Source organism: Lissotriton vulgaris, chromosome 7, assembly GCF_964263255.1.
Source record: "Lissotriton vulgaris chromosome 7, aLisVul1.2, whole genome shotgun sequence".
NCBI classification, from domain to species: domain Eukaryota; kingdom Metazoa; phylum Chordata; class Amphibia; order Caudata; family Salamandridae; genus Lissotriton; species Lissotriton vulgaris.
This window is the reverse complement of record NC_141695.1, coordinates 1,707,625,111-1,707,637,985: the sequence shown is the minus strand read 5'-3', so window position 1 is coordinate 1,707,637,985 and position 12,875 is coordinate 1,707,625,111. Positions and strand designations below refer to the sequence as shown.

The 12,875-nt window shown below is 42.5% G+C and overlaps 1 protein-coding gene across 1 annotated transcript in view; it reads left to right on the top strand.

Annotated features, from left to right (window-relative positions):
* CDH4 (cadherin 4) overlaps nt 1-12,875 on the top strand; it is a 676,299-nt gene that overhangs the window by 276,995 nt on the left and 386,429 nt on the right. The gene's annotated exons all lie outside the window — the stretch shown is intronic.

Genomic DNA, 12,875 nt, shown 5'->3' with positions numbered 1-12,875 from the left:
ACATCACATACACTGTAATTTCCAATTGAGAGCTGGTAGCTATACCATGTTTGGTGTTTTTGAAATTGTAATGAGATACCCTCTTTAATGGTAAAGTGCCTGAGTGGGCCATCTACTGGAAGGATGGGGCGAGGAGTTGATCACAGCCCAACTTACACCTGAATAGCCCGTGCTCTGCCTGCACACAAAGGACCTAATGACCCTACATTGTCCCTTCAGCAAGTTTGGAGTCAGGGTAGAAGAGGCAGGAAATTCCATGTACTTCAAAGTCACTGTCTAGAAGCTTCTCCCACCTCCCAGAACCAGGACATCAGAGAACAAAAGAAGGACTACAAACACAAACGATTCAGTAAACTTCTGGGCCTGTGGATACTCTGCGGAGGCAGAACTAAACCTTGAACTTCATCTTGAGACTACCGCCCGTAACACTCCGTTTGCTCCTTGTGACCCTCTCCAACATGAACGGGACTCTTGGCACAAAATTTGAGGAGGTAAAACTTCAGGTGGATTGTATATGACCCACACTCCCTCGTGGTCAGTCTTGACTTTGTTTTGACTTTGACCTGGTCCAGCATGACCAGATAGCCGCGGTTGGCACTTTATGCTTTTAGGTGCTATATTGCAGTTTATTCTTTAAGAATTCATAACTCAGTTTCTACTGATTGGATTTTAGTCTTTTTGGTCTTGTTTTATTTATTAAATTAAGTTCTATTATTCTAACCTGGATCTTTTTTGCATGGTGTTTTCACAGTTTTATTGTTTGAAGTGTTGCTCAAATACTTTACAAATTGCCTTTAAGTTATACCAGACTGATCTGTGCCAAGCTACCAGGGGGTGAGCATAGGTTAATTTTGAGGGTTTGCTGGTGCCTTGCCCTGACTAGAATTGTGATTGCTGCTTGACCAGAGCTCACACCCCATCAACCAGTGAACCAATTTTTAACAGTCTGGCTAGGAACGTGTGTGTGGTTTACAACGATGCACTTGATATGCACCTAGAAGTGTGAGTGGTTGTTGTCTTGCTGACTGATCATGCAATCAATAGCAGTCTTCCAATTGCTTCTTTAAACTGGGTTCGCGTTCAAATTCAGCATTAAAAACACAGCCACAGAATTCCTTAAGTGTGTGAACTTAAAGTATTCGCTGCCCTTCTGTTTAAACTCAAGGTCATTGCATTTTTTCAGATTATACTAAAATAAGTTTTAGTATAGTATGTAGAAGAGTTTTAATAAAAACATACCCATGTCTGCCTGCCTTCCTAAACATGCCACAAATGACTACCTGACAGATAGTTTAGTAGGTTAAGGCGACTGCTGCTGATATCTCTACGTTTCCAGGAAATATCACGGTATCGCTCTGTTAAAATTATTCAGGTGGTTAATGCACTTGCTGAACAAAGTAGTATCTGTAATCTTTGGCTGTTGATGTAGTATTCATGGTTAATTTCACAGACATGCATTCTATATAAGATAGCTCAATGTGTTTACTACATACATTCTTATGTAAAAGGTGGGTCACTAGTCACAACCATGGTAAAGCGCCTCAGTGAATCATGAACGTGCAACAGCTGTATGTAGCCTGACGGCAACTCAAACACTTGTTAGCCTAAGGCGGGAAGATTGTGTCAGTTGACAGGGTCGGCTCTTCCGTTAAGGCGGAAGAGCGAGGCCCCACTAATTAAATTGCCCCCAGAAATGGAAAAATAAAATGGTTTTAAAACTAATTTATTACCAATTTATTTTTCAAAACCCTGTCCTAAGCCAAACATCAGGACGGGGCGGGGAGGGGCTTTCCGCTGCTGCCAGTCAGGCAGCAGCGGTAAGCAGGGATGGGCAGGGCACTTTAAGTTTAAAGTGTGCATGTCTCTTTGGCCGGCAGTCTTGCGATGGCCAGCCAGACTCGCGCATTTTAAAGCTCTGTAACCCAGCTGGCTAAGACAGCTGGTTTAGAGACAGCATTGGGCTCCAGTGTCCTCGGGAGTGTCGAAGGAGGCCGCTCCCTCCAATCCTGGCGCTTCTTTCATGCTGCATGAGAGCAGCGCCAGGATTGGTTAGTGCTGTTTCCTGGGTCCCTCATTGGAGCCTGCCTGCCTGGAGAAGACCTCAGCGAGGAGGAAGTTGTGCCAGGAAAGTAAGTGTAATTATTTTTATACTTATATATTGACTTTTATTTTTCTCCCGCCCCCGAACCACCCTCCATACATTCCAGCCACCACTCTCAGTTAGATAATGCAAACACGCTTCTTATTAAGTCAAACAAAATGCAATGTTTAGGCTCCTACAATGGTCATTGAGTTGAACGCTTACTGCTCAACTGCTGAAACATGTGGTGATCTGTATTCCTTGGAGCCAGCTACGTTGAGTATACAGTGACACCGCACTCACAGTCTTTTCCCATAGGATATATTGAGCCTCTTACAACCGTACATGACTGAAAACCATGCTCAACCCTATTGCTAATAGCATAGCCCCCATCTAATAACAATGTGCAGGGTGTTAAACATTTGGGTTAAATATATGCGTGCTTACTGCTTATAGTCTCTGGCACTGCACCTCCAGTGAGTCTCCTCTTAAAAACTATGAGTGTTAGTTTCATCCTTAACACTAACAGGGCTCGTGATCACTGCATGGCAAGAAAACTCCTGAGAATCAGTCGTATGCCCCAGAGTGAATACGAGCGATAGCCAGTAACATACACTACAGCGCTGGGTGTTACCCATGCGCATTGACCCACGGGCGCGATCCGTCTGCAGCAATCTTCAGCGCATGCGCGTTGAGTGCTACACATGCTAAGGTCTTCGTACGCTAGCTTCTAACGCATGCGCAGTCCATCGCGGTAACCGCACCCCTGCCCACAGCGCAGCAGCGGATCCGTGTGCCTTAGCACACCCGTATTTGGGCTTACTTCCGTACCTAATCAGCCAATTTACCTTCCCTAATTGACAGCCCGGGAGTATATAATAGAAAACCGCCCAGCTCACTCCTCACTTCGTCGGAGCAGCGTTGAGGGGAAGGCAGGCGATCAGGCCATGCAGTAACCGTGAGTTGGGTCAACAACAGCTAGGAGGAGCAATCTGTACCTTTTTTACATTCCGTTGAGCTTACCACCATACTATCTAAAACTTAACCTTAATATCCTTTAGGTTGCTTAAACTGAGCAGTGAGGAAGGGATCCCCCCAAAACCACGCTAAGGCTCATGAGGTCTCCTAACCTTGAACTATAAGTAAGCCTTCATTTACTAACTCCTTCCTCTCCTACTAAACCATGCCTGGGGGAACGCAATTTACAATGTAGCTGTGTGTCTGTGTTCATTGTGTGTCTTTTTTATGTCTTTTTTACAGGGTCTCTGAACCTTAATTTTGGTTCTTTTGTTACCCTTCATTCATTTGGAAGGCATTGCTCTTCCCACAGCTCCTGGATATCCGACTGTGATGCTTATTATGTCTTTTTATTCCACAGGTTCTCTTCAGCGCCAATTGGGCGCAACTGAGCTTGTCCATTAAATAACATTGATAGGTACATTTCACCTAGTTTATTTTTGTATAATACACTTTGACATCTCATGTAAGGTGAGGATCACGTGTATATCCTTGTTCTGAAGAAGGAGTCTTTGTACTCCGAAACATGTTGACACTTTTCGGTTGATATACCCTAAAACGTATATAATCAACCCCACCTTGCACCTTTTTAATAATACCAGCCGAGGATATAATAAATATTTTTTTCCTACGAGCCAGGTATTTTTTAACCCCCCTTTTTTCACCTCACCTCACTAACTCACATCTTAAACACACACCCTCACATAGTTCACTACCAAGTGCTCCTACGTAGCCGCAAGTCGTAGCACGCCGCATTCCGTAGAGGGGTGCGAAGGCCCCGATGATGAAGCATGACACCAAGGGGCCTGTTGGTGTGTGAGGGGCATTTAAACAACACTGTGTGTTCCCCATCACTTTAGGGACCACGACCACTTCTCTGAGTGGATTCTATTTTGTTTAACCACGATCTGTAGCACACAGTCTTGGAAGCTCAGATTTACTCTTCCATCATTCCATGGTAGGTAAATGAAATACTATTAAACTGGGTGATAATTAACCCTCTTAAATCAGCATTTAAACATCTGCTTACATAGAGTATAGTGCGTTTTTAAAAAAAAATGTGTGCTACTTATTTAATATTAATGCAATTTCCCTCTTCTTGACTGGTTAAGAGTGACCGCTTCTAGTAGCCGTGGCGTAGTCTGGCTCTGAATAGTACACGTGAAAGGTGCCAGGTGTCGCTACACTTCATCAGCATCCAGTCCTTGACACATCACCTGAGTGAGTCAGGTCTGTCCTAGTCATCCCACTGGGGTCTTAAAGCCCACAATCAATACATTCATAAAATACATCTCTTAAAACCCAAAAGCAATCAGAAGTCCTCAGCAGATACTGTTTACAAGCATAAAGCTCAGCTGCACCGTTCTGATGCCTATAAGTTTTTCCGTACTTGTATCAGGGGCGTACCTTTCATTGGTACAGCAGGTGCAGTGGCACCGGGGCCCAGAGGCCGGAAGGGCCCATTGAACCCTGATTATTACTGAATTTCACACTTTAAACAGCAGCCAGGGGTCTCATTGTTTTCCTTGCTCTAGGGACCGTGACACACTACAGGCCTGTAGCTCCCGACATTGAGTACAGACATCACGGCGAACTCTGTAAGAAACGTCTTGCGGTAAGGTTTGAAGGAGAACTCCAGGTTCATTACCTAGGCACAGGGCTTTAAGTGGGCCGGGTCTCACCGGTGCTGAGCACCTGCAGTTTTTAAAAGGGGGCCTCGAAACGGGTCTCTATCGGGCTCTGTTTTGTGCCCTGCCGCAGGCGGTCCGTGTTTCCGGACTACAGGGACAGCAGGCACATGGATGTGCATGTGCTCACACTGCTCACTTCTCACTAGTGGAGAAGTTATGGCATGGCGTCATGCCAGGTGGGTGTTGTAGGGGAAGGGCAATCCTTTATATAGAGTCATTTTCTCTCTGGATTTTCCTTCTCTTTTTGAAACTCAGTAGCAGCAACATTGTCGCGGTGTCATCAGGGCTTTAAGTGGAAGCTTTTTCAATGTTATGTACAAGCCATAGTTCCTGCTTATTTTTCTTATGCAACTAACACCCATTGACAAAGCCAATAGTCCTGACCCTTTGTAGGTATAATGTTACTTGTTGTATCATATATCTGGATGCAATTCTACAAACAGCAAAATACAAGCCAGGTGGCACACCATGCTAAGCAAGAATTTTAGCGAATGTGTTTTTAAACCACGCCCTTCATTACATTGGCCACTCCCCTTTGAGAGACCCCCCCCCCAGTTTTTTCATCCCACTTAAAGCCCTGACTAGGCAGGAGCTGGAATTTGAGTGGGTGCACCCCTGTTCCCACCTAGTGTTCTATTTTCTTTTGGAGGGGTGAAATCCCCTCCCCACCTTACACTTGTCCCAGCCAAGGGAATATCGAAGGCCCTAGCTGCCCCGGTGGCTAAATCCATCAAGGGACCCACAATCCTCCATGCGGCTCGGGGGGCCACAATCCTTCATACGGCTCGGGGGGGCCACAATCCTTCATATGGCTCCCCTCAGCTCACAGCCAATGAAAGTCTGAGATATTGGAAACTCAGAGGCCACTCATCATTTTTTACATGGGGGTAGGGTGTCCCGGATTTCCAGGACAGTCCCGGTTTTCCACCAGCGGTCCCGCCAGATTTCAGCAAATTTGGAGCATATCCCGGTTTTCAGAGAGGGAGGCACATTTTATGTGTTCTAAAGCGGGAGTTAGTAGCTCTGATAAGGCTCGTTTTGCAATAGGCCACTTCCGGATAAAGGGTTTGCGTAACTGGCGTAATTCTCTCTCGCTAAATTACTCTTAATTCATGCGAAATTACCCGTATTTATGCATAATTGTGTAAGAAGGGCAATCCAGCATTTAGCTATATTTTTTTAGCGCTCTGAGAGAAATTAACACTAAATGCTACAGGACACGACAAGCAGTTGCCAGCAGCTGCTCGTTCTCTCTTAGTTCATTGTTTCTATGTTCTTGGAGTAGGCTTTTCGCCCCAAAGTACTGGTAATTTCTCAAATTGCCGTAATTTCGGGAATTTCGCATCCTAAAAGTAATGCGTAATTACTGAAGTTAAATCTTTGGCATACTTAACATTTCTCCCAGGCCTAACCCAGTGAGATTTACTCCTTGCCACTTCCCCAGCAGTTCAGCATCACCACAGTGGCCATGCTTTTCTCTGGCAGCCGCCATCTTGGGACTCCATTCCAGGGTCCCATCTACTTAAAACTGAAGCCATTATCGTCACAGTGGGTGCAATATAGTGAAAGGGCCTGAAGGCAGAAGTTAACATGTGTGTTCCCTCTTCAAAGATTTAGCCTGGGAACATGTTTTACCTCATAACAATGCATCCTCCTCCACAATGAAGTTGTTGCTGTGCAGAAGTGCTTCATTTCTAAACAATTAAGTGCCGGTGCCCTTTTGGAAAGTCACTACAGCCTGAATCACCAATACCCTGCCAGCATTGCCAATGGCAGTGCCGACATAACACCCAACCATCGCACTCCTAAAATTGTGGCAATTCAGGCAATTTCAGGCCACACTACGCAAATATAATGGCACAAGAGGCTGGTATTATTAATTTTCAGTCTTTATTGACTTAATAAACATGGTTGTTGTGCTCATCTCAAAATGAAAAAAGACAGCGCCACCATGTGGTGGACTGTCACCAGAGCCGGTGCTGACAACTAAGTACCTGCACTGAGCACCGGCAACCACTGGCACATATTAAGCACTGCTTTGCAGAAAAATTACATATATATATATATATATATATATATATATATATATATATATCATGTGATCAAGAGCCAAGGGGGCTCGAAACGCGTCATGGCGGAGGTGCGGGGGATCGGCACAATAAAGTAATTGCACCTTAAAAATTTGGGTCCGCTGTCGTCCTTCTACTCTACATGTTGTCGACTTTTGCTGCATATATATATATATATATATATATATGTATATATATATATTCACTGAAAAAACCATAGGTTATAGACCATATATAGTTAGGAATTAGCATTTACAAAACCTTATTTTACTTACACAAAACCATTGAAATTCGCATATATAGTTAGATGTCATCAGTGATGTCATCAGTGATGTCACTGACCATGTCATGAATGATGTAATATGTGACATGATCAGCAGTGGATTACGGGTGCATGATATGTAGTTAGTGCAACTAACTATATATGCGAATTTCAATGGTTTTGTGTGAGTAAAATAAGGTTTTGTAAATGCTAATTCCTAACTATATATGGTCTATAACCTATGGTTTTTTCAGTGAATTTTCAAGGTTTTGTAAATGCTAATTCCTAACTATATATGGTCTATAACCTATGGTTTTTTTCAGTGAATATATATATATATAACATTTCTATGGCAAAATGAAACCCCTCATTTTGTTCCTTTTCAAATTAAATGTATTAAGTGTTACCACTTTATTCCAATCAAGATGACTTCAGGTGTGCCATACTTTTGTCATAAGTAAGACTGTTAGCGTTCTAGTTGTTCTTTAGAACACTCTGGGACATTCTGTCATTGGGCTATAGTTGGGCTACATCTGGCTGATATTTGGGCTACATTTGGGCTCTTCTGTCTCTGGTGGCCATCTTGGGAGACTGCATATCAGAATTTTTTTAATGAAATATAAGAGGATTTGAGAAGTCACTCAAAATGTGCCCTAATTTTTCTTTCTTCAGCACTAATCATACTTTCTATGGCAAAATGAACCCCCTCATTTTGTTCCTTTTCAAATTAAATGTATTAAGTGTTACCACTTTATTCCAATCAAGATGACTTCAGGTGTGCCATACTTTTGTCATAAGTAAGACTGTTAGCGCACTAGTTGTTCTTTAGAACACTCTGGGACATTCTGTCACTGGGCTATAGTTGGGCTACATCTGACTGATATTTGGGCTACATTTGTTTTTTTTGTCTCTGGTGGCCATCTTTGGGCTACATTGGGCTACATTTGGGCTCTAACATATATATAGCCCAATGTAGCCCAATATATATTTTTCAAAGTTAATTTTCGTAAAAACCACTGGAGCATATATCTTGAGACATAGCAAAGGCACATCGGGCTACCAGTCCCAACAATTTTGCCAAGTTTTGTGGAAATCCATTCAGCCGTTCGGGCTAAAAGTGAGTCCAACCGCCCTATGGAAAACTCAATGTTAAAAACACGTTTTGGGACCCCCCTTTTTTCTCGGCCCCCGCTTGACGAAACCCCCCCAAACTTTCAGGGGACGCTCAGAAACAACAGAATGTGCCATTTTCCCGAAAATTTCAGCCAATTCCGTCCATTAACGCCAAAGTTATTCAACATAGAATTTTCAGAAATCCCTATTCAAAAAAATCCTAACTATATATACCTACTGGCGACCGCCAGTAGGTAAAAAAAAAAAAAAAAAAAAAAATATATATATATATATATATATATATATATATATATATATGTATGTATATATATATATATATGTGTGTATATATATATATATATAAATGTATATGTGTATATATATATATATATATATATATATATATATATATATATGTATATATATGTGTAACAGATTTCGCCCTGTTAGCGCCATCACACTTATAGATGCACACTCATGACAAGTCCCTCAGTTCAGGAAATGGGGAAGAACTTAGATAGCAAAGTTGAGGTGATCTGACATATAGGTTTGTGCTACCGCAGATAAACTCTACTGCATTTAGTCTCACCAAAGGCACCCAATGCAAACTGACTAGGGGCTCACAGATCATGGTAAAATAAGGAGCCTGTTGGCTTGTAAAATGCTGCTCTGCCCAAGAAATAGGAAATTAATAAAACATAGGAAATAAAGAAAAGAGATGGGACAGAAACCATTAAATCAGGCGTTGTGGCGACAAGGTTCATTTGTTTACAGGGAGGGTAAAGAGAAGTGATGAACAATTCTCATTAGATTCCGACATGCGCTTGTGGGCAACAACAAAAAAAATCAAAGGATCCATATTCGTTTCTGAACCAGACCACCTTTTATTTGGGAGTGTGAACTAAGTTATCCTGTTAAGGAAAATTATGTTTTAAGTCTTTGATAGAGGTGGGCCAGCCAATGAAAGCTCAAGCCTGAAGCCTGACTCTGGCTCAGCTCCAGGACCTGTTGGAACCTCCAGTCGATAACGAGCCGGGCTTTTTTATGTGGCTTCCTCCTGCCTCCGTCCCTCTACACAGGATGTGGCGTTACGGTCAGAGCGGCCGACTGTAGAACTTGGGAACAAATTTTGAGTCTCGCTGTTGGCTTAACATCCTGTGATTCTGGCCAAATCACTTAATATTCCTGTGCCTATAAACAATGCATGTGACCCTGTGTATTGTAACCTGTGCAAATGTAAAGCACTGGGAATTTGGGTAGAGTTTGCTCTGCATTTAAAAACTGCATAAAATACTCTAAGAGGTAAAAACAAAGCCTTAACATAAGGAAAAACAAATAGATACCCATTTACTGGCAAATTTGTATAAAGTGAAACCAGAAAACCTGGATAAATCTGGCTTTCCCGCTTAAATTGTGTGATCTAAGGCAACTATTTTATTTAAATCAAAACTGTTTTTTCTTCATTATCGCATATGCAAGCACTTTCAAATATGTGAGTTCAGACTACCAGTAGTACAAAAATGATCACTTTTAATATTTACTTCTCAGTACCACACAATTTTAAAAAATACACTTATTTTTTTAAATTTGAAGAGACTTTTTCATATTTTACTTGGTTTGTTGTATGATTTACGTACCAATATTTTCAGGACTTGGCTGGTGCACAGGGTCTAAGATCCAAGCCAGACCATTGGCTCGGCTCTGGCTCGGCTCGGCTGTGCTCTCCCTGTTAATTTGTTGCCTCACCCATCTCTACTCTGGGAGTTATTTGTGGCTTCTTGTTGAACAGGAGCTCTGGATGGCCTAACCAGTCCTACGTGAGCCTGCAGATTATTCTATGTCTCTATAGAAACACCAGAATATGTCTTGTTCTCCTTTAAAGTATTGATTACGGAAATATCAACTTTTATTGATCAGTTGGTATCTAAATGTACTATTAGTCATGATAATATTAATCTAGCGGCATCAGGAGCGGGTTATTCAACAATGGATTCATTTTATCAAAGTTATTGATCCTTAATAAAATAATGCATCATTTGATATTTTTTCATTATACAGACTTCAAACTGTAAACAAGTTTATTATTAGAAATGGGGGAAATGAAATAACAGATGAGTAAGACCTTTAGCGCTGTAGTTTAAGGTATTGAGCAAAACAGCAAATCGATCTTTTGACAACTTTGAAGTGTGTCTGTGTTTTTTTAATGTATATTTAAATGGCTGTCTCTATTGTCTGCCCTGGAGTTTAGCTAGCAGCTTCTCTTCAGCGCCTCTCCTCTGCCAGGATCTGTGGCAGACATTCTTTTTCCACAGGGCTTTTGCTTCATTTCTACCTGTGGTTGCACAGCCACCCCCTTTTTAGTTGGAAGCCTAACAGACTGCACAGCTGTCTGGTTTGCTAAAGATATCTTGAGGACATTCAGAAAGCTTCCCTGAGAATGCATTCCGTCTGTTGCTTACCATTGGCTTTGTGGTTTGCAACTCACATTTTCTGGCTTTGTGTTTTCTGGCTTTATTTGTTTTAAGCTGTCTAGGGTGTGTTTGTCCCTCCCAAGGAGCAAAGCCTTTTCACACAAACTCCCCTTGTATTCTTCCAGGAGTACTGCTTTCTGTAAACAGACCTGTAAATCTTGTTCTTATCTTGTCACATTTGCTGTGCATTAAAAGACCAAGGTCTTGCCTTCAGGTATTGGAAGCTACTGGTGTGTAAGGGAGGACATTGGAAGATATGGTCCATGGCTTCCAGAGAAGGCATCAGAGAAAGAGGCAACAAAGCAACAGAGAAAGATGACGAAAAGAGAAACAAGGAGGAAAATGTAAATGGGGAAACAGTGTCAAACAGTGAAATCACGGATGCACAAGTAATGGTGAAGTGAATGGGTAGCGCCTTTGGGACCTATTGGCTTTACCAATTGTTTTTAGTGAAGCTCTACATAATCCCAATGCTCTGCAGCATGGTTAAAGAGGAGGGGGTAGGGAGGGGATAAAGCCTATGATATGGCCGTGGCATCATTTTGATGGCACATGAACCATGCATGATCCAAGTTGGAACGCTAAATTACAAGGAAAAAACATAGTGGATTTGGGGAAGCAACACAGAGGGCAATGCGGATGGAAGAGACACGTAGGACATGGATTTGGGGAAGCAGCATGGAGGGCTGGGTGGTGCGGAAGCAGCACAGATTGCCAGAGAGGTTGAAGCATTGCAGAGTGCCGGGGAAGGGAGGGGGTTGTTGGGTGGATGAAACACAGAGGGTGTTGGTGCAGGGAGCAACACAGAGGGCCCAGGTGGTGGGAAGCAACACAGTGGGTGCGGATTAGAAGTAGACAACACAGGAAGAGGAACGTGGAGTGCAAGGGGGAGTGGAGATGCAAATGAGCAAGAGAGCAGCATGGAACTGGGAGAGAAGCTCCCAGGCAAGAAGGCAGCTCTGGAGGAAAAAAATTACAAGGGCGAGTTCATCACAAATGGGGCAAGGGAGAATCACAAATGCAAAAGAGAGCATAATGGAGCATGATAGAGGGGAAAGAAAAGTGCATGAAAGACACAGCTGGAAAACAGGGGCACTCTCATGGAGTGCCTAACTAAAAAGGAAAAAGTTGTGGTCAAAGTAAGTAGGGGAAGGATACAAGTAATGAGGCCATGTTCCAGGGTAAAGCCAACACAAAAATAAGGAAATCCCACTCAAGCTAATAAAAGAAGGTCCACACAAGCTAAAGAATTAAAAAATATAAATGAGAGTGACAATAAAACTGACCAATTGTAAGCCATGGCTGGGCTCTAAGCCCATTGTAAGTTCAAAATTGGTCTTTCCACAGACAGCTTGCACTGTCTGGTTGGCAAGACCCAAAAAGAACCTGCAAGAGTGAGATAAAGAAATATGAAGTGCAGGGTGGTGGAGGAAAGAGGCATGACACAGAATCAAGAAAAGGCAGCAATGGTGTTTGGTATCGCTGGCATTTGGCTGGGCCAGCAGAGGACTAGATACCTGCATTTATTTTTTATAAATCAAGCGCTTGTTAGATTTTTAAACTCCTGATGCCTGATGTAACTGTGAGCTCTTGAAGAGTGTGAGTTCTGCACCTCATTTCGCTTTCCCAACGCTTTATTTTGAATTTTGTCAAAATTACATATAGACTTAGAAGTGGGTACAAAGAAAATATATTCCAACTCATCACCACTCCTCCCTCGCCCCAACCCCCACCTCATCGTTAAATCGATACACCAGCGGATTGAAAATTTACTTCAATGTTTTCCCACATTCTAAACGCTCAACCTTAAAAGATCATTCGCCATTCAGTATAGCCGTACAAAATTTGCACATTCTAATTAAGAAATGTCCCAGTGACTAGTGATCAGAGACGCAAGGCCCTAGAGTTGGGTTTAGGGGGATGCACTTTACAGCAATTTGGGATATTAAACCTTTGTATAGTTGAAAGGTTCTGACTAATGCGTAGCAGTCAGCGGGCCGAGACTGCCTGTGCTTGCATTGATTACCCTGCACAAGGGCGGATTAATTACATATAAGATGATATCATTAGAACAATTTCCACATTACCCAATGATCTCAATTTACTGAGCCCCCAACATTACAGGGCTCCACTTTGTCCAAGCTCCAAATGCCTCCAACTTCCAAACCCAAC